Consider the following 22,543-nt stretch of genomic DNA (forward strand, 5'->3'; position numbering starts at 1 on the left):
CATATCCAAGCTTACATTTCTAGCGAACAATAAGTGAAGTGTCAGTAAGTCAGCCAAATTATTCCGTTTGGTTGCGCGTCTGTAGTGTCCGATATGGGAACTGAGAAAATAATTGTATCCGTGTGTCATTTGCGTATGCTTCAGGGATTTCGACGAGAAGTGTGCGAAATCATAGCACAATAGTGTATTGAGTGTTAATGTCAAATTTCAAGTACAGGTAGATGATCGTATTAGACGAAGTCAATAGTACCTTTACGTATAATTCTATAATAGAATTTTTAATGGAACATATAAGGTAAATTTCTATTTGATTGCGAGTTAGTACAACAGTTAACGAATCTGTGTAGAATTAAACTTTATGTTGTCTTTATTTTTGATTGCGGACGAAGAAAACTTTTTGGTACATCTTAATTTATATCGACGGATTAATTTTATGCTAAATATAGTATTTAGGAATAGGGAAAATTTACTCAAAGAATCATTATTACGGGATAGTTTATATATCTAAATAAGCTCTAGTAGTAATAATAAATTAAAAGCAGATTGTGTAAGAACATAGCTAATTAGATTTTTCATGATGAATACGTTTTCATAGGATTATAAAATTTCATAATCGTTGAAACTTTTATGTTACACTATTCTTAATTTTAAGAAAATAAATTCTATGTGAGCTCTGTTGTACCTATGCGACAAGAGATGGCAGCACATGTTCCTAAATTTCCAATGGAATACATAATGAAATTAAACCCATTATTTTTTGTCTAAATACAAATTCATCTTTACAAAATGAAACGTTTATTATAAAATACATCCTCGCTACAATGGTAGATGTAAGTGATCCTGTCATGCTTTTCTTGAGAGTCGTAGTTACAAATCAAAAAGTTTCTTTGAGTTTTGTATTGAGATGTTGGTTGAACGTTTAATGTTTTTAGTGCATTAATATAGTATGTATTACGAACATAACGTTACTGTGGTAAATTATGATATTATAATATTGTCCCTCTGGAATATATATTATTTAACATAATATATATTATTTAACCAGAGAAGTTATTCATTAACGCATGATTCACCAAGAAATAATTATTATTATAGCACAAGCCCAGAAATATGGTTTCAATTCATAAATTAGTCTTAAATTATGAATGACAATTTTTTGCTTATGTTTTCCCTCACTAATATCCAATTGGACTTGAATTATAAATAATATTACATTGCGAGTTGCGTGACCAGCTCTGGAGGACCGCGAGAGAAGAAAAGCCTTACGTTCTCTGCCCTCTACTTACCATTACACTATTTTATACCCTGTATATACTTCCTCAGATCGTGGTGTTCAAGAGTAACAGTGGTTGAGTGGCGAGGGTCTCTATTATACGGGTGTGACAACGTGTCTCCAATGAACCTGATCGTAATCGGATCGAGCTCCAGATATTGTCGACTGACGAGATTTATCCCTGATGAAATTATTATTGGTTAAGCCGGACTATTTACCAAGGCATGACGTATGAGAATAAAGTATAACATATTAGTCAATTAGGGTGTCTTCTAAGATCCGTTACACCCTCCTTGCCTCGTCAAGTGATTGACATTAGCCCGCGTAAAACAATATCTGTCGTAACATTGTTTGTAAAAGTGTGTTTTGTCTTGTTCACGTGTCGCCACGAGAATTGCCGAGTGTCGGTTACACCTCGTTACAATAAGACAGACGTGGACATAAAATGGAGCTATATTTTGCTTAGAGGAAAATAAGATAGAGTGTTTTGAATATGGTTAGAAGAGAAAGGGGAAATTAAATCAATTTTCAATGTTGCAGGAAAGTTTGGTGTAGTGGGCTAACTTGAAATAGTTGTGCCTTTAGTACCTTATTGTTATTGCCTACGAAGGTAGATGAGCTATCAGACCACGTGATTGTAATTGGCCATGGTCGCCGATGGCCGTCAGCAATGCTAGGAGCTTCGGGTTTACATAATAACGTGGGAGCGATTGATAACAATGTCCTTCAAAGGTCAACATGCACTTAACAAATGAAGCGAAGTTACTACCTTTCCCTGATTATTTTTTAACAATTCACTTCACTCTAAGTTTTATTGAAGATCATCTCTACCTTACGCTAAGTCTGCATATTCTCAGATATCCGAGTCCGCGTGGAGTAACGCGATACGGTTATTTGTACAAATGTGACGAGCCGTTTGATTTCACCAGGGTTTTTTAAAAATACATGCGACATGTTACATTCTCACACCCGACGGGTTCGTTTTGTTTTTGTTCGCCATATCGGTTATAAAACAAACATTACGTTATAAGTTAAACAGGAGTTGTATCCGAGCCTGATAAACACACATAGTGACATAACTATCCCCAAAAGGGTAGGTAGAGATGCACCCAGGACACGGAGTTTTCGTCTGTTATTTCCGTTCTAAGATGATAGAAGACTAGTCTATCACTGTCGGCACAAATTCCTAACTCCGGCCTGATATTGATTAAAAAAATTCAATAGCAATTTGTTCGACCCGGGATTCGAGTCCGGGACCTCAGAGCCGGATCGTACCGCGTACTACTACGTCATTAAGGTACTCCAACCGAAGGTTAAGGCGCTCACAAAAAAACACTGTTCCAGATATGAAGTTTTCAGTTACTAATATTTTGTAACATTTAATTTAAAATAGTAATTTAAAAGCGGGAAAATATTATATAAAATTATGACAAAAAAGTTTCCTCATTAATGTCTTGGCTGTTCAGAATTTATATCGTAACATATTTTAACTAGATCTCTAAATACCACGTTATAGGCATTTAAAAATAGTCTTATAATACACGTTTTAAACAATTTAATATATTGCCTCAGTGACGTCAAGAGAGAGGGAGTCAAGTGTTAATTGGAGGATGGCCATTGGCCATATTATAGCCCTGTGTTACGAATTACGTATGAAGGCACTGCAATATTTCCAAATATATCGCTTAAAAAGTCTGTATATAATTATGAGAATTGAAAAAAATACCTCATTCAGCTTGAAGGAAAATTACAATTTAGTAGTTAATTTAGTTTCATACAAAGTGCACGGGTCATCGGTTTGAATTTATTTTAGTATCAGAAGCAATTATCACTTTAGCATTTTACAAAATATACCTATTATATCAATAATACGTATATTTTGGTTCATTAACTAAAAAAAAACCCCGCTATAGTGGTCCACGTAAGGGTGTCGCGTTCTGGGATCAGCGTATGTATATCCGGTTTCAACAGGCTGGCATAATTGTGTCGACTGTCGAGGGATAATCATCTCTCGTCTAACTCTAACTCTCGTCTACTATTAGGTGCAGTGCAGTCTCGGGGTACCTTTACCATGCACGTAAAAATAAATCATATGCAATAAAAGTGCTCATGAAAACGGTTGTTTTATCATTAGTAAATCGTTCCCGTATCATACACATATTATGAACGCGCACGCACTGTAAACTACACAAAGCTTCTTTTAATTTATGTCCAAAAATATTACACCAACTTATCTAAACACAGATGTAATAATGCCAAATTTTATGTAAAAAATTATTGACAATTTGTTTATGTCGGGAACTGTTTAATTCTCTAGCAGAGAGGTTCGCCTTAATTGCCCAGAGATAGGGTACCGATTACCATTTAATAGAGTGTGGACTCCGACAGATGCAAACTTCGATTCGGAAATTGATCATCAAAGAAATAAGATTTTCAATTAAAGGAATAGCATGAAATTCGAGCGTGATTGAAGCATGTTCGCATCAAAACAATAGGCTCGGCACATACGACAGAAGCTACCGACTCCCGGCAGTCTTCCTCTGCGGCAACAAAACCTCACAAACAGCCCATCCCATTCTCAAACCACACCTGTCCCAACCTAACCAAATCCAAAAACCGTGGAGCTAATAACAAAAATATTTATAAAGATAACCGTCGTTAATAGATTAATTCACAATGAGCGTACACCAACACTAGTGTTGAATGCAATGTAAAGCGCGGCGTCCTTTGCCTCGCATTCAGCCCAGCTCAAAGCGTCTGCCAGCACAATGCGGGATCGAGTAACCCCTTCGGAAATGCCGACAGAAACCCGACACCTCGGGAACTCCGCACGCCTGAAGACCAACAATCAGGCTGAAAAAGACCAGCGATTGACTGCTTTTTTGAGTGATTGTTTTCTGAACTGTTGATAGAAAACTCAAAAGTACATCCTTATAATTACTATGGCTGTACTCGATTACGTTTGCATTTAGTGATTACTATTGTTATGACGATTGTTTATTAGCAAAACCGTTTCTAACTTTTAAAAGCAGTGGCGAGTAAAGTGCTAGAAAGACGTTGTTCTTTGTTCTCCCAAGTTCCAGCGAGACTGTATATCATAGGGACGAAAGTTACCATCGATTTAAAGTAATATAGTAGCACTATCCCGACCCAGGCTAACCATGCTGTAGTCCATCTCTACCGCATTCAAAAATGTAACAGCTGATTGTGACAATCATTTATTACTCAAATTTTATTTTATTATTAAAATTGCACTTGAGTAGTGCGGAGCAATAATAAGTACCTGACAAGCGAGGTCCAAGACCTATCGCAATGTAAAACTTAATAAGTAGGTTAAGACAAATAAGAGCCCTCGGGGACTCGATGAGCTTTACCGTTGTGTATGAAAGTGCCTGCGACTGCCGATCCTGGCATACAGGAGTTGCAGTGGTGGGTGTGAGGGCGGGATAGTCTCTGCTTACTGTCTAGTTTGCAACCATATAAGTCAAATTGGTAGATCCAAGCCTATAATGTTGTAAACCGTTCAAAAAAGTGTCATGTTATTTATAAAGTTATTAATGGAAGAGTCGGCAGCTAATGAGTTTATGAGCGCTTTATCTAATCGTCAGTTATTTGACGCGGCAAGGTGGCGGATGATTTATTATAGTTAGATATTTTGGATGCACTGTGCAAATGTTCCGGTTTGTTGGTCCCTGGGAAGGGTGTTTCATAGTCGTATCTTGTCGAAGGAGGTTCACGCAAATAATGTTTCAGACACTTGAACGTTTGCAGGTGGTAGGATACATTTTATAGCTCTCTGGTTAGCGACCACCGTAGAGAAGGTGTTAAAACCCACCATATTGGCCATAGTGTGTCGTGTTCCGACATCAGCCGGTCTATCCGGCTCCAACAGGCCGGCATACTGGTGTTGACTGTCGAGGGGTAATCATGTCTCGGCACTCGACATTCCATTGGACTCCAATCCACTTACTAATAGGTGCAGCGGGGTCATTTTGCTGTATAAAAAAATCTTGGTTTACTCTAAGATCTACTAAGTGCTTACCTACGTAAAGCGTAATGCTTTTTTTTTGGAGTATGAACTGATCGCTTGTCTGAATGAAAGCACCAAGGGGGCTCATAAATGTTGCAAACTCTTCCAAAATTTGGAATCAAAAGCAATACATCGCATGACACAGTTTAACGTATTAAAGTAAATTTGTAATAACCAGTCTTGCGGAATACGATATAAACCAGGACACAAAAACAGGAATCGGAGCTGCTGGTTAGCGGAAGATATAGACAAAACAATAATACGTGAATTCACTGAAAAACAATGATGTTCATAACGGTACGCAACAGGACTGGCCACAAACGGCAGAGACACCACCCGTTTGTATCTGTTATTCTAAGAGATTTGCTCTTCATCACGTCATGGGACTGTTGTAAGCTGGACGAAAACTATACGCATTAGATGCGCCTTCTAAACCTTCGTGGATAAAGGATGACGTCTGTGTTATAGCAACAACCTAGAAGTTTGCTATGCGAAGCTTAGTGATATTTGATTGATGGATTAAATACCTAACATATCGTTAGAAACGTGAATACTTTCAAACATTGTCTGCAAATATCTATTTCCCATCACCAAACACTTCATCCTATATGTTTTTCCTCCTATACATACGTACGAACAGGTAAACAAAAAGTCTCGAGCTCCGGTGAGAGGGTTACCGTTGTGTGCCCAACAAGGTGGGCGTGGCCGGGGCCGGCGGCGCGTTTGATCCGCTCCCTCCCCCTCCCAGCCCCCTCCTGCCCCCTCCCTGCTCGTAGGAGCGGCCCCTCGCGCCCTCCCGCATGGCCGCCGGAACACGCGGCTCGAGTTACGCGCTTCCTTAATTTGTCATTCATCGCGTCTTCATGTAATTATGATTTTTGATGGTAAATAGAAATGGGTTTTATTGATGGTTCTTTTGACAGCCTCCGTGTTGAGACGAGCCCGTTGTAAATGTGAAGGCGCGGGTTCGACTGCTAAGATGAATCTGCGCGAATATCTTTGTAGAGTTTGGGTATCGCGGGACGACCACCATGAGGACGTTACGGATAGAGTTTATATGACTTACAATTCTAAAATTCATAATCTTTTATTCACTCAAAGGTAAATTAACCACAAGGAATAAAACTAAAGTTTACCTTCATCTACACCGTTACGAAATAAAGCGTGAAGTTATAAAAAGTTAATTTAGCGTGTTCCCGACCGCGACAACTAAATCATTTGACTACGTGTGATCGCTTTATATCTTTGATTCGCAATCATATGCGCCCAGCATGAGCTTAACTCCGTTCAGCTGCGCCATATGTTCTCCTCCCGACCATAATCAACTCTATCATACACTCAATAAAGTTTAATTTGGTTAATGAGCAAATGGAAGACGGGTCTTGGAAATGGGATACAGTAAATTTAACTTTGTATCGGTGTAATTAAGTGCTCAATCGTGTGGAGATGCAAAAAGGATGTCAGCACAGGAGGAATCTTCCCTTAAAATAAATTGTCTCCGATATATCCTCGGGCGTATTTTACACGCGTTTACACCTTATTAACAACGGTGGGCACTCGAACGTTCTAGAAATTACATACTCGTTTTAATTTTTTAATTGTGACAACATTTATTCATGTTATCAAATATTTTGTGTAGTATTTTTAGAACTGTGCACAATTTATACTTTGTAAAATTGTGACAGAGGGAATATTTATGAAAAATATGTTATAGCGGATTTTAAAGAGTGCTTATGGCCAATGTCGATGGATAGAAATTCCATTATATATTTTCCATAATAAAAGTTGGCTTTATCTATTATTTTAATCCAAGACGTAGTTATAGTAGCTATGTCCCAAACTTTAAGTGGATTCTGCGTTTAATTCTAACGGTTATATCAATTTTCAAACATTTTCATAAGCTTTCGCATTTGTAATTATATAGTACCAAGCCAACATAGCGCCGATCTCTGTCATAAAGAATGAAAGCAAGAAAACTAGGAACACATAACATACAGCCAAGGCTTTATGAAAAAATAAAAATAACAACGCAAAAACCTCAAAGTTATTAAGCACAATATTTCTTCGTCCATCCCACACGGGACAATGGTGATGACAGTGGCAAATAACATTAACGTTTTTTTAAAGTCTACAATAAATGTTCTGAGTGGTGCGCGGCCCGCGCCCGACTTTACTCGTAAGCGGCGTATCAAAGCGGATTATACAAGAACGCAATAAATACGAGAGACGAGATTATTATAATTTTAATAATATAATAATAATACGCCGCCGCGGCCCGATGGAGACGTCAACAGCCTAATAGATTTATCTACGTCGATACATCGAAATTATTAAGTGTTAGTGTTGTGCAACCGCCGGCCTGATTGTCGATGATTATCGGTTCATTAGTCACCGGTTACGGTTATTTTTACCGATTATTATAATGATAAATTATCGATTAACGATAATGTACTTTTAAGATCTATTTTAATCGAGAGTAGGTTTTTGTTTGGCAGTGTTGTAACAAGTAGTCACTTCGTCGCATGTCACTGGTTCTTTACATTAAAATTATATCATATTCTAATGGACTTTTAATGACACAAAATCATGCAGATATTAAATGGCTGCTTAATCTTATCTACATTCAGGTCTAAGTTTTTGTGTTAAATTAGAATAACTAATTTGAAGCTTGGAAGACTATAAAATTTACAATTGTATTACGAACAAGGAATTTTCTATTACCAATATTTTATGAACGTTCCATTTATCATTAGTCACTAAATGGTGATTTCATCATGCCTATTGAAATCATATTATATAATATTATTATTAATAAAATATAATTAAGCCAGTGCACATGGTTCAAAAAAATATCGATAAACAAAAACAATTAGAAAGCACAATGAGCCCTCCCCTCGTAATTTGACAACGGTATTTTCGCGCCACTGGTCCCATTGATACGGCAAATTGCCGCTCTTTTTGTACCACCATTTTTTCTAATTTACGTTGACGATTGATTGATTTTGGTTATGATTGGGGACTTTTGTTTCTAGGGATTTTTGATAATATATTACCTGTGTAATGTATACATGCATAAAAATTAATTTGGAAAGCAAAAATAATGTATGTACGTAATGTTTTCGAGTTTAAGTTTTTTGTCATTTACATGTAAGAATTCAATGCAAAGTAATCTTTAATGTAGACATCTTAAAACCCTAAGTAACGCAGAATAGTCAACAATGTTAAAAGTTTTATATGCCTGCGTCACAACATATATGTGACCGTAAAGTAATAATATCGCGGTATAAAGGTGAAAAAGGGTGTCATTAAGGGTTCAGTTTAGGGAATTGTATTGAATAAGTTCAAAACTATGAAAATACGCATTTTATTCATTAACAGGGAAAGCCTTACTCGTCGTTTTTGAACACCATCATGATTTTGTATGAATCTTAGGCGTAGTCTCTGCGTTATGGTTCGAAGAGCCAGTGGGTGGTTTATTGTTTTAGGGCTGTCTCTGAACCATGTTTATGACACAATGACGCGACAAGTCGGCCCGTTCGCATCGGCTGAGAGACCGCGCCGATCTCTCATCCTGTCACATATCGTAGTCAGTGTTCCTTTGTCTCGCAGCGTCATTGAAAGGACTTTTGAATGATTCTATGAGTTGTTCATTTTAATTTATAGTGTACTAGCTTTTAATCGCGGCTTCAGTCGCGTGAAAGCCTTTTTTTGATCATCCACATTATATACTACCGATAAGATATATTGAAAATATAACATAAAATGGCAAAATTCTATGACAGCATCCTAAGGCTAGCCATTAAAGGTCCAATAATAACACATCACTGGAGGGAAAGATCCTTGGTATATTATATAGTAAGTCACCTATTGTCATACAAACGTGAGCTTATGGTATAAGTGCTATTGTTTACTTATTAATAATTTATACTTAATTAAATTCACAAGTCCTTGAAACCTGCCGCATGTTTGATAACGAGGATATTATATTTTTATTTTAACAAAAATAAATAATACAAAGTAAATACAACATTATATTTGTCAAATAACAAATTGTATTTCATCGATAAACCAGTTAAGTAAATGTGTTATATTGCCTTGCCGTTTCTCATGAGTTAAATAATATTATACATATATTTCTATGTATAAGGTACTGTTATTTGGATGAATTTTCAAGAAAATCGTAATCATTTGTTTAGTATAACTGTGCAGTGCACACAGATAAACACAATTCCTTTAGAATTATAACTGATGGCTATAATGCGATGGTAAAGGCATTTTAAAATGCACCGCTTAACAATTCCGCGATTTTTTAACTGAACTCTACTTAAATTTAGATAATAAAGTCCATAAAAACAGAGATTTCGTTAAAAACACATTCAAAATATTATATTCCAATTGATTATGCAAATCTATCGGTGCAGCGTATCATAAATCACGATGTTATAATTCGGCGTCGGCCATTACCTCCCATTAATAGACAATTTAATTTTTTTACGATTCCGATTGAGAAGTTGTCGATGACATACTGACTATTATTATAATTAACAAAACGGAACGTTAATCGATTCCATTTCAAAATATTATTTATTTTTAATATGGCCAAGTGGAAAATGGACTGCGTTTGTTGTTATTACTAATTTGAGATTCCAGTAAACCGGCCAGGGCGTTTTTTTGTAACAGTAATGTGGCTTTAGTCGAGGTTATTTTGTCTTCAAATGAGAATAGTGGCATTTTTGTGCGAAACTCATGGAATGTTCATTATGTTTGGCTCATAGGTGTAACATATACATCATAGGTAAATGCATAGGTTAGTAGTACAAAGTGCTTGAGATAATAATTTTGAGCTCGCTGTGTAAAAATACTATAAAGTATTACATATTATTAAAATTTAATACAGCTTACAAAATGTCATGCGCAAAGAAATGAAATAATCACTGTGGCTTATTCCTTTATACCTATTATATGTATAAGTAGCATATTTAAGCAAGACCTTAATGAGTATATGAATATAAAAATAAGCTAAGCACCTAAATCAATAGTGCGACATTGAATCACTCACAAACAATTGGACATAATATTTTGTCATATACGATACCGATTAATTGATGGTAATTGTGAGATATGACATATTAGTACCTACCGTCCGTGATTATGAGCATAAAATTACAAAACTTTTGTATATTGAAGTATTAAACACAATGCAATACTGTTTTTCTTAACAAACTTATCATTAACCGGATGATATGCGTCATTCATACATAAAAACATAGTTGATATAAAATCAAACTGTTGCGCAGGAGTGGCATATTTATGAGGGGTATTACGGCAAATGTAACAACAAGATGGTTCCGTGAATTTATTGAAATGTAGCCCCATTGTGATGCGGCCTCGCGCTGCGCATTGTGCGCGCGTGTTGACATTGTCTTTGCGACTTTTCTGTTCGTGCCAAGTGGAAGTAGGAGGGGGGAAGGGGGAGGGAGTGATCCATCACGCACTGTGGGAGCTACTGCTCGGTTACAAGCTTAGCTGACGACCTTGGACATGCCGTTATGCACCCACTTGTCTACAGGGTGGGGTAAAAATTTTGTGTATTTTAGGAAAATTATAATCTTTATAATATTTTATAGGGCTTTAATCTTCTGATGTTGGTATCTTATTTTAAGCACGTATTTGCGTGTTTTGTGGATATTGCCAGTTATGTATAGGACAGTGTAGACACTAGTCGTGGTCACATCGTCTAAATTATGTTCTAACCAATGTAGCCTTTGTAATTAGATAACTTCCCCTGACACGACTAAGGGCGATCCGTACTTAATGTTATTAATACATGTTAAGTTTCTTATTCAGTAAAGATAGATATAAAAAGAATCGCATGATATTTGTTATTGCCACAATGGAAAGCGGACAATACTTTCTCTTGATTCAATTAAGAGTTGTTTTATGATTTGTTTGATAGTCGCAATTGTTTAAATCTTTGATAGGCATGAGTAAAATTCATGAGTCTGGAACCCTACTTTCACCGCTCTTTCATGATATGATGTAATTGAATCTGTTGAAAATTACTATCACGAATATTGTTGGCATTGTTTTTATATTTATAAAGTTATTAAAATATGTTTTTTGTTTTTTAATAGTAATTTGTTAGAGAAAGCTTTGAAATATTGTTTTGTTCTGTTAGTAATTTTGCCATAAAGACTCACTAAAACTAATTATGTCAACGGATTTTTTCGACATAACAAATTTCTTTTGAAAAAATTACCTAAATAAAATATATAAAAAATACTAAATCTATTTCAACAAACACCCTGTGTTTAGGGTGCGTATGCGTCATTAGAAGTGTGCTATTGTGCAGTGGGCCATATTGTCCGAACAGTGGCCCACAATGGCTGCCCACTGTGGCCTAATGCGTGTTTATCATTGTTTAGACGAAGAACAATGTCCCTTAGTCGAGCACATCGCGGGACATCTCGGGCTCCTCTTTCCCGGAATGGGAAAGTTGTTATTCAGCTTTGATTGAGCACTTTTGAATATTTACTTCGAAATTAATTTAAAAAATTTGCTGTAAGTCAACATTATGAAGCTTTTTATATGGCAGTAAGGGTGTTATGTAAATGTTTAGTTATGCTGTAAAATAGATATTTAAAATATTTATGGTGGTAAATATAAGTATACACAATAACTCATGATTCCCAATTTATTTATAATTGGATATTATAGGAAATGTTCACTGAAAAAACTTGAAATCATATGATATATATAATTAAATTCGGATATCAAATATAATATAGAATATGAATATGGACCTTGTAAGCTAGGGTAGTGTTGAGCACTGGACATTTTTTTTAGACATTCTTTAATTTCTTTAAAGACGCTAATGTCCTAATAGAAGTCGTTTGTCGTTACCTAACATAAAATGTTTAGAACCCACAACCACTTAATCATTTCAATAGTTTCATATCACGTACACAGCTATAAACGCCTCAATAAAGAAATAACTTTTATACAACTCTATTTTTATTGCGTATTATTTTACTATATTACATTATCTCAAAATCAACATGGCGTACAAGCAATTAAATTAGGACTATAAACGTCACCTGTTAGTGCTGATTTTAATTTCCACCTTTTACGATTTCTATATAAAATACGTGACAACTTGCGACTTTGTTTATTTTAAACACATCAAGGTAATTTAAATTTATTGGTTTTAGAAAGAAAAATGATTAGAATTGTTTATGGTTTAAGTTGTTTTGTGTTTTATAAATATTATGAGGTAATATTTTATTGTGGCAATTTTAGTTATTTTAATATCATATGATGTATAAGAGGTTTAAATATTCTTTTGTAAGTTCAATTACATCACTTGATATACAAACAAAACTATGGTAATTCACGCATGGATTGTCCGGCTGCCAAAAAAAGACCTTATTTCATGCGTATTAAAGTCGCCTTCGAAGGCCTGCCTGCAGTCGCTTGACAGTTGACAGTGACGTGACGGGTTTATTTCGTCCAGGGACCTTATTCTCTATGCTACACGTTATTTTTACAGTGCGTAACAAGCTCTTAACTCATCGCGTCACGTTCAATACAATAGAAATTGGCATACAGAATACCATTCCACACAAATTTCACGAAGATAACATGACACGGCCGCGTTACGCGTTTGCAGTGTCATAGAGAATAAGGCCCCTGAACTAGTGTAGTGAATTACGTAGGTGTATTTTTCTGCATTCATTGTCTTCTGATTAATATAGAGTTTTTAGACTCAGTCACATATCAAAGTCAAGTATTTTAGTAAGTAAAAATTATTAAATATACAAACCACGTTATGTGATGTTAAATACCTTATCTGGAGATCAGGTCGCTGTAACTATATCAAAAAAAAAAAAATGAACCGTAAAGCTTACCAATAAAGGATAGAATTTAACGCTAAAATTTGAAAATTCGTAGACAAAAAAGGTGTGAAGAAAGATAATAAATATTGTATATCAACAGACTCTGTCTTAGAAACAATAGGTCAATAAATCAAGGAAACAATGCTGTAAAATAGACAATAGTACATAACCAAAACAAATTAAACGGCAGAATGTACGGCACTGGTGTACCATTCAGGGGCATCGTAAAGCCGTTGGGCGCGAAGACACCCAGCGAGTTATATATGGCCGTCGTAAACGCATACAAACTGAGTGCATAATGTTTTACATTTGGGACATTCTTTTATACACTTTCAAACAAACTAGTACGATTTCATTTCTTGTTGAAATCCTCTGTAATAGATTTCTTATAATCGAGCTCAATGCGATTTATATTGCTTCGATTGGTGCTTAATTGCAGGTCAATGAAGTAAACTATCAGGGAGACAGGCATTTTTCAATAATGGTGACAAACTTCAGCTTGCCTAACTGTCTCTTCTCTCAGCTCGCTTACCTTGTAATAGGAACATCGTGATCTATTTTATTTGAATAAATGTCAATTTATTTAATTAGGATAGGTTGTATGCGTAATGTCTATCACAGCTTTGTTTATGTTTCGCGTCAAGCACCAGTGTATAATATTTTCCGGTTGGCGGACATGACATCGTAGTCAGGAAGGACACTGTGGACTCGCCTGAATATTCAGAATAATACAAATTTGAATGACAAGAGGCAGGCCGCATTCCGCACTGCCGAAAAGTTCGCGTAGTGTCCTAGGAGACACCGTGTTGCTCATGATTTACAAAACAAGCTGAAAATTAACCAGCGAATAAACGCTATTAAGTACAATCATTCCAACGTAGCTTTACTCGTATTCGATTGCTATTACTTCGTATCATCTATCATACTAAGCCTTGTCGCTCGCATTACATCTTCATAGTTTATCACAAATCTTGGGGCAAATTTGACACGCACGAAGCAATAAAAATGAATCAATAACCGACGGTATAGTAACATTATCCGCTTTAACCCGCTAATGATGTCGGGATAAATAATCGCCGACAACTCAATTTGTTGGTCGCGCGGGCCGAATGCGCCACGCTGCGCGCGCGCCTAATCACGATCTATGGCGGTGCTTGATCGCTTTTCGGTCGCGCCGTTCGATAAATCACGTTCGAAATGCGAATGTAATGAATGTGTTTGAAAAATTATATGTAGTTTGTGTTCGTACCTTTAATTATTGGATTTCCTTGTTTTGATGATTACTTGAATTTGTTTAGCAGAACATTTTAAAGTAATAGGACCGAAGTAAATTAACACAAACCCATAAACAGTCACTGCTAGGGAATATATTAATGTTCTCTAATAATTAGTAATTATATCAACCTTTCCATTTACTCTACTCTGTTGCGAAAAGATAGGTATCGCTTCGCCAATTCTATTGACGCTTTAATACTGCCATTTCATGCCGATTCTCCCACTCTCGCCGTTGTTATTCGTGTTTTGTACGAAAGCAAACATATTATGTGCCAAATCATTCGAAATGTATACAATAATAAAGTTCACAAAAAGAACAGTACAGTTATATGTCAATCATTGCGTCAATTATTTCTCTGTCATGCCCGTGTTTTCTACAACCAGGGGCATGATTCTCTACGACAATGTCGAACTTGTAACACGGCGTGTTTCGTTAACTTCGTGTTATGACTGTGTAAGAGTATTCTGGATGCTAATTTGACATTTCATAAACACGATGAGGTGTGACACATCCGCCTTACGGGCATGTTACGAATTGTCAAAATAACGTGCGGCAATCCAGCGCGTCTATGCGCGTTTAGACAAATTAATTATTTAGATACAACGACTGTATAATTTCTATTGACGATAGTATCCTCTTTACATCGTGAAAACTCAAATATAATATTCTACCTTATCAGAAACAAAAACAAACATAAATCCTAAATGATCGAATTAATATTCAAACCTATGTTTTTTTATCTTGATAGTCAAATGTGTGTTATGGGCTCAGCGGTGAAAAATAAGCTACTTTACTACTGGCAACCCGACTTTTGACAACAATTGAGGTCAATCAAGTTTATTTTTATTACTTCGATGTAATATTTCTATTAGTAAATAGATAGGCCAAACAAATATAAAACACTAATGAAGGTATCTTTTTAAACAATGTTTTCTTAATTATGTACATTACAATTAATACTATGTAGTTTCTTTGTGGTGAAAGTTTTGTACCTATAAAGTTTGATAACAATAAAGATTATTGAAGAAATTTTTACTAGTTATACATTATTGTTGTTATAAGTAATTGGTAGAGGTCTTAATCAAGGGCTTAGCCAGCTTTAAATTAAATATCAAAATCTTCTAAATGTGAATATCGATCCAGGGGAACAAAGCAAAAATTTCATGTAGGTAATCCCAATAATTTTACACAATTACAAACAAAAGTATGTAATCATGTTAAATCTAAAATTGTTTGTACAAACACTTTCTTTTTATTTTAGGAGACCAAAGGCATCTTACATTGAATACTAATGTTAACAAAACTGATAATATCAAATGTAATAATAAAATAATTTCTTTTACAGGATAGTGAATGTAATGCAAGATATTCCAAATAAATAATAGTAAAATATACTCAGTTTTAACAACATATTATTTTTGTTTTATTTTTTATTTGTTGTTCAGTCTTAGATAACATAATATACTTAAGTAAAATTTCTATACATGAGTTTGAATGTTTGTTAATTAATCAGTTTCACCTTAATAACTAAATGAATGTGTATGAAATATGGTACTCAGACAGTGAGCTGTGGATTGAATAGAGTACTTTTATTCCAAAAGATTAATGCCGGTTGAGCGGCAAATAGAAGTTACTAGGTAATAGAGCTATAAATTTATTAAAAAATAACGTTTAATAGGCAATATACACTTATTTTAATTATTGTTGGTAAGTCTGTTATATGTGAGTGTCTGTCTTAATAGTTATAAGGTGTCTACGGCAATGTCTATTTCTATAGCCAAGTTAAACTGTGTCCATGCACTGATGTGTACCAGTTTAGAGGAAATTGTAACTAGCGTAATTACTTTATAAGACCTAAAATCTTTGTCTCATTCTGAAAACCTACTGTGGAACGTCACATAGTGCTTTACAATTCAAAGTTCCGGATGGCATTGTAACTGTTTATGGGCGGTCGTATCGCTTATCATCAGGTAAACGGCATCCTCGTCACATTATTTAACTAAATAAAAAAAAGAATTTGAGTTAATGCCTTGTCGATTTTGCAACAAATTTTATAATGGAAGGTCCGTAGAATTCCTATTAATATACGTTGTTAGCGCTAATTTAACATAAACTGCATAAGCACAACAGCATTTACTATTATTCATATAACAGCATTCGTGTAAAATCTTCAGTAGCATTCAATATATCAATTCAATTCAATTTTTTAAAATGTGGCTTTAGTAAACAAATCAAGTAAATAAGTCAATGACATTGACATTTGACAATAATTTTGAAGTTATATTTTTTCGTTTGAAAACAATCACAATCTACAGAAATTTCTTTAAATTATTTTTATATTCCTTTCATGTTTCTTACATTTAAGTATATACAAAAATGGGATTAAATAAAGTTTGGCAGTGATTTATTCGAGTTACATCATTTAATATCACGAATACAAACAAAAAGCCTTTTCAAAAAACCGATACTTGCCGATTCGAGGGATGAAAGATTTCTGAACGCATTAACACATCGTAATATAAAAATATTAAGCATAGACAACCTATCGTATGGCATACACAATACCTATTTATCAATTACACATCGTGGCGCGTGTATGAAACGCGTTTGTGTTTAGAGCTTGTTTTGACAACACGCGTTTACGGTGTGTTATCGCGAGTAGCATAGGGAATCAACCTACAGGGGCCTTATTCTCTATGATAATGTAAACTCGTAACGCGGCCGCGTTACGTTATCTTCGTGAAATCAGCGTGGAAAGTATATTCTGTACGCCAATTTCTATTGTCTTAAACGCGACGCGATGCGTTACGTGCTTGTTACGCACTGTCAAAATAACGTGTGAGATAGAGAATAAGGGCCCTGTTATGTTTTGCTGAAACCGATGGACGCAATTTATAATAATCACGATTTCATTAAATATTCGACTATTTGAGTAAGACTTTGTGAATGACTCAGCGTACATTGCTTGCAATTTGTATGTATTGTGTTATTAACTGATCATTGAATGTGTTAAATTAGTTTTAAAATTAAACTGATCACAACCAGTTATTTATATTCAAGCAAAAGACGTGGAATTTTGGTTATTTGTAAACTGAAATACTGAATATAAAGAGTGGTTTATACCTTAGTTATATACATGACGTAGGAAATGAAAACGGGTACTGTTTAGAGTTAGCTTAGTGACTCCTCTAACAAAGCACTTTAAGATTTTGAAACGCCCTTCACGGAGCTTTAAGAGATAAACCATTCGTATCTAGTAATGAAACTAGCATCAATGTCTTTCCACCGAAGCTTATTTGCTAGGTTGCCTGAAAGATGTAGTAGAAGTGGTAGAACCCAGTCAAATGGACTTCCGCATACGCAAGCCAAAGGTCAAAGACGTTCGGAATGATTTATCAGCAAACTGCACAATCAAATCATACAGTTAACTTAACGAACTTGTCTATCGGCTACTAGATATTGACGTGGTGTTTTTTCATCAAAAATTAAATTACATAGATGTCTAGCACCTGTTGACGTGTGCTCGTCGGTCGCCGCTCGCCGCTCCGTGCACCAACAGTCTACAATAATTGATGAGCATGGGCCTGATGGACCCCCGCCGGCAATGAAGGGTCACGGTACATGTGCCGTGCAACTCATGGGGGTTGAGCGAGTATATATTTGTTAGAATAAATTAATAAACCATAATTTTAGTAGTTTAGTAACGTATACTCTGGGAAGCTCAGTAATCACGTCATTTCTCGTCAGTAGAAAGTATCTCGACCTCTCTCCCTTACCATCGGCTGTAGTGGGCTCACTTTGCTACTACTGTATAGGAAAAAAATGTTTTTAGCAAGAAATCAAATTGAGTTGTTCGTTATCAAAATATGTCAAGGTAGGCGGTTCCCTATTGAGTTAAGCTAAGAAACGGGATATTTCAATAGGATAATGAGTAGAATACCCGAAGTAAATAATCTCAATACGATTTTATCAAAAGACAACAATTACCTTAAACACAGATTAACGTTTCCATGAATCGCCCTCTCAGTATACTTGGGCCACACATTTATCCCCACATACCGCGGGGCACTGTCTTCGCTTGCCAAAATAAAACATTAATATTATAACATTTTAATGCAACGCCACACACCTGCCTCATTTCTACAAAAAGTTATCCGACCGCCCGATCCACTGATGTTAGGAACATATTAATTTCTTACAATTAAACTGTTTCTATTATTTATTCCATAGAAAGTTATGGATAAATTTACACATAATCGCATATACAAATGTTTCCTTATCGGTTTGTTTAGGAAAAATGCTTATGGCTGTATAATTAGCTTTCTTACTTCATTGATAGCGAAGTAAGGCATCTTGCCCTCCGATTCTGAAAATTCTTTTCTTTGAAAGTGCTTGTTCTATGAAGAATTTAAATAAAAAAAATCCAATACCTAATAGGTATCATTATGAATTGATTAATGAAATTATTGTACCATATTCATGTTCGTACCATTATTTGGTACGTATATTACAAAATACACGACTATTATTATAGGTATATTTATTTTAGTAGAACTATAGGACATTTTGGATATCTAGAAGACTACCAGACGCCGTAGAGACGAAATGTCTTAATTTCTGTTTACCGTGACGAAGACACTTGGTATTAATATTAAGGAACCCATCTTATTTTGTACCTATTACAAACCAGAAGGACTTCACATAGATCCGAAACAAATATTTGCGGATTGCGGATCAATATATTTATTGTTTTTGCAAGATAGTGTTACTGAAGAAGCCCGGTTCCTAACAAGGTCGACTATTCATGGTTTCGGTATTTGCATGGTAATGCAAAAACATACTAAAATGTTTTGTTCTTTTATAATGAAATTTCATAATATGTGACATGTTACAATTAAATCAAAGATTCTTCTTTATATTTTTCATGAAACGATTTTATAAATATTTTAAAATAAGATAGGCCTGTAAGGGTTCCTTTACCTTACATATTTTTGTAAAACTCAATTTTACAACTCAATTCGGTCTGATATTTGTAAAAAATATTACCGCTAACATCTCATTATATATAATAATGACGTAGTCATATTGATTCATAACCAATTTGAAATTAACCCTTTGAAAGCAGTCTTTAGCTGACACATTAAAAAGTATTCATAAGAAAGCGCAATAAAATGTTTTGTAACGATCTGTTAATGTTATTGTTTATGTTTAGTTCTGTAGGGTTATTGTTACGAAGTATAAAGCGCTGCGGGGCACTGCGGGGCGCTGCGGGGCGAAGTGCTGTGGATACAACGCGCTGCAACTTAACAACATCGTCAATTCGTTTGTAAATATTTGATGAATTTGTAAAATTGTGATATTTCGTATTAGAACGATAATAGATACACTAATGTTGCTTACTGTTTCGTCAGCTTCAAAGTATTTTCTCGATATAAAAACAGCCTAATTAATATTCAGGGCATGATCTAACATACATACATATATAACATCACGCATTTATCCCCGAAGGGGTATGCAGAGGCGCAACTAGGGCACCCACTTTTCGCCAAGTACTTATGTTCCGTCCCATGGTGTGATACGGGACGAGCCTATCACCATATCGGGCACAAATTCCAGATTCTGAGCAGAAAAAACCCGAATATCACTTTGCCCGACCCGGGATTCGAACCCAGGATCTCAGAGCGCTATTGTACCGGACATGCAATACAACTACGCCACCGAGGCAGTCAGGCAGGCATGATCGAAGTATTTATTTATTAAAACTCTTTATTGTACATCAAGTCTTATGGATAAGTAAATATACAATAGACATTACGAACAAGCAGGAAGTACAAACGACGTTCATATCGCAATCCGTAATTTATTCCAGACAATATTTGAATGGATTTCTGTATATCAAAATAGAACCAAATCCGTTCAGCGGTTTTGGCATTCGCTTCTCACAAACGTGGACATCTTCGCCAATTTGTTTATTTCTAATTTTAGTAGGGAATAGGGTTAATAATATTGTGTAACAGGCCTGTAGTCTATTGCAAATGTGGTGGACGGGTGCTTTGTCCATCGCCCAGTGGGGGGCACTCAGCGCAGGTGACGACGTCTCACACCAATCGACTGTTAAATATGCGATACATAAACTAAAGTTTATATTGGAAATATTAGTTATAATTTGTATTTAGCATAAAAGGTTATTTTATTTATTAGTTTTAATATTTATAAATCACATTAGTCTTTATGATATTAATGTTTTGTCCAATACTTATTCTCGTTGTGTATACCCAACTTATTTAACCTCTTTACTAATAAATCTAGTATATAATGTAAAAAAATATATATCAAAAAATATATTTTTAATTATTCGGAAAACTTACAACTATCATGTGCAATATTATATGTAAATATAATAGTAATAATGTATGTCGTTAACACGATGCGTATCTCATAGTTGGATTTATATTGCTTTATATTTATATGTATATTTCCACATTATTATTGAACGAAATTAGCCTCAAACTTTACTTTGGTCATTTATTAGTTACATGTAGTGTTACGGACGTCGCCAACTGAAGCTCGAAAATAATTAGGGTTTAAGGGAAAAATGGCTACATTTGGGATTTATTTCAGAAGAACAGGAAGTACAACATTTGTTACTCCACAAGTTTAATCCAAAAGAACGTTGAAACATAATTTCACTATCAGAAAACGAAACAAACCAATTACAAAACTAAAAACTAACGAGCATGTTGTTTAATGAGCTGCAGAGGGGTGAGAGCGAATAAAATTATCCACACAAAGGAGCCAGCGCTGCGGGACGCCTGTTAACGTACACAAACTATTACAAACACTGCAATAATCGACTTTATTACTTGCAAATAAGGGTGTTAAAAAGGGTGTTTGAGAGGTCTTAACAAATACACTCGTTAACAATTGTAACGTTAGTTGTATCGGGGTCAGTAAGACCCGGCCGTGAGGGTTAGTTGATGGTCCAGAAGGGAAATGGGTAGACGAGGCGTGATTTTCTTTTACACGGTATTTTGAGACGATAATTGACAGCCTCCGTGTCAGGTGTGACAATATTTTGCAACTGAATTAAATCGAATATTTTGCTTCTACGATGTTACAAAACCAATATAGATTTAGCTTTGTTTATTTCTGTCGTTAAGTAAGCTGTTTGATTTGAAGGGTGTTGTAGATAGCGTAATTATTATTGGGCATAACATTATGACTTATATTTCGGGATGACGAACGCCTCGAAATCAATTATATAAGAAAATAGGCAATAATGACGTAAATATATAAATATACAAACCAACAAGATATCCCGCCATTAAACCTTACTTTTTTATACAAATAGTAATGACGCAATTTAACGAGGCATTATATTTAACTTGATCTTTATTGTACACTGTTATCGGCTCTTATATTTTACGCGTTATATAGTGTGTGTGGACAAGTATTCCATAAACCATATTTTAAGTAACAAGCATTTTTTCACCAAAGCCCTTATTATTGTGTATAGTGTGAGGAAGTATGAAATAAAATGAAATAATTTATTTGAACCTGTAAAATGTTATCCATTATTTATATTCCGTCAATAGTAACTCTACCAATAGTTCGGAAAGCAGTTTTCACCATAAAAGAACGGGCAAGAAAGTCTGTTTCGCTTTTCAAAATTTAAGGTTTAAGCAAAGCATGATACAGAAAAAAAATGTAATTGTCTTTTTTATTGTTGTTTAGAGCAGTTCATTCATATACTCGCATAATTTGGATGTTTTAACTACTAGTTATAGAAGTAAATGTAGATTACAGAATAGATTAGATAAAATGGGCAACGGAAACAGACCATGTCTTAGATTAAATAAAAGTTCTTTTATCCAGGATAGTTAATACATAGGGAACGTTTTAGTTATTTGGGGAAAAGGCTTTCCACGTCGCCGAAACCGCGAATACCTTGTCTATATATAGATATATATTCTTGGATGTTATTTTCAATATAAAACATGAAATTATGATGGGTTTTAGTGCCGTGGAAACTCTGTCACCTTGTTGGACCGACGACAACATATAGACAC

Source organism: Manduca sexta, chromosome 24, assembly GCF_014839805.1.
Source record: "Manduca sexta isolate Smith_Timp_Sample1 chromosome 24, JHU_Msex_v1.0, whole genome shotgun sequence".
Taxonomy (NCBI): Eukaryota; Metazoa; Arthropoda; class Insecta; order Lepidoptera; family Sphingidae; genus Manduca; species Manduca sexta.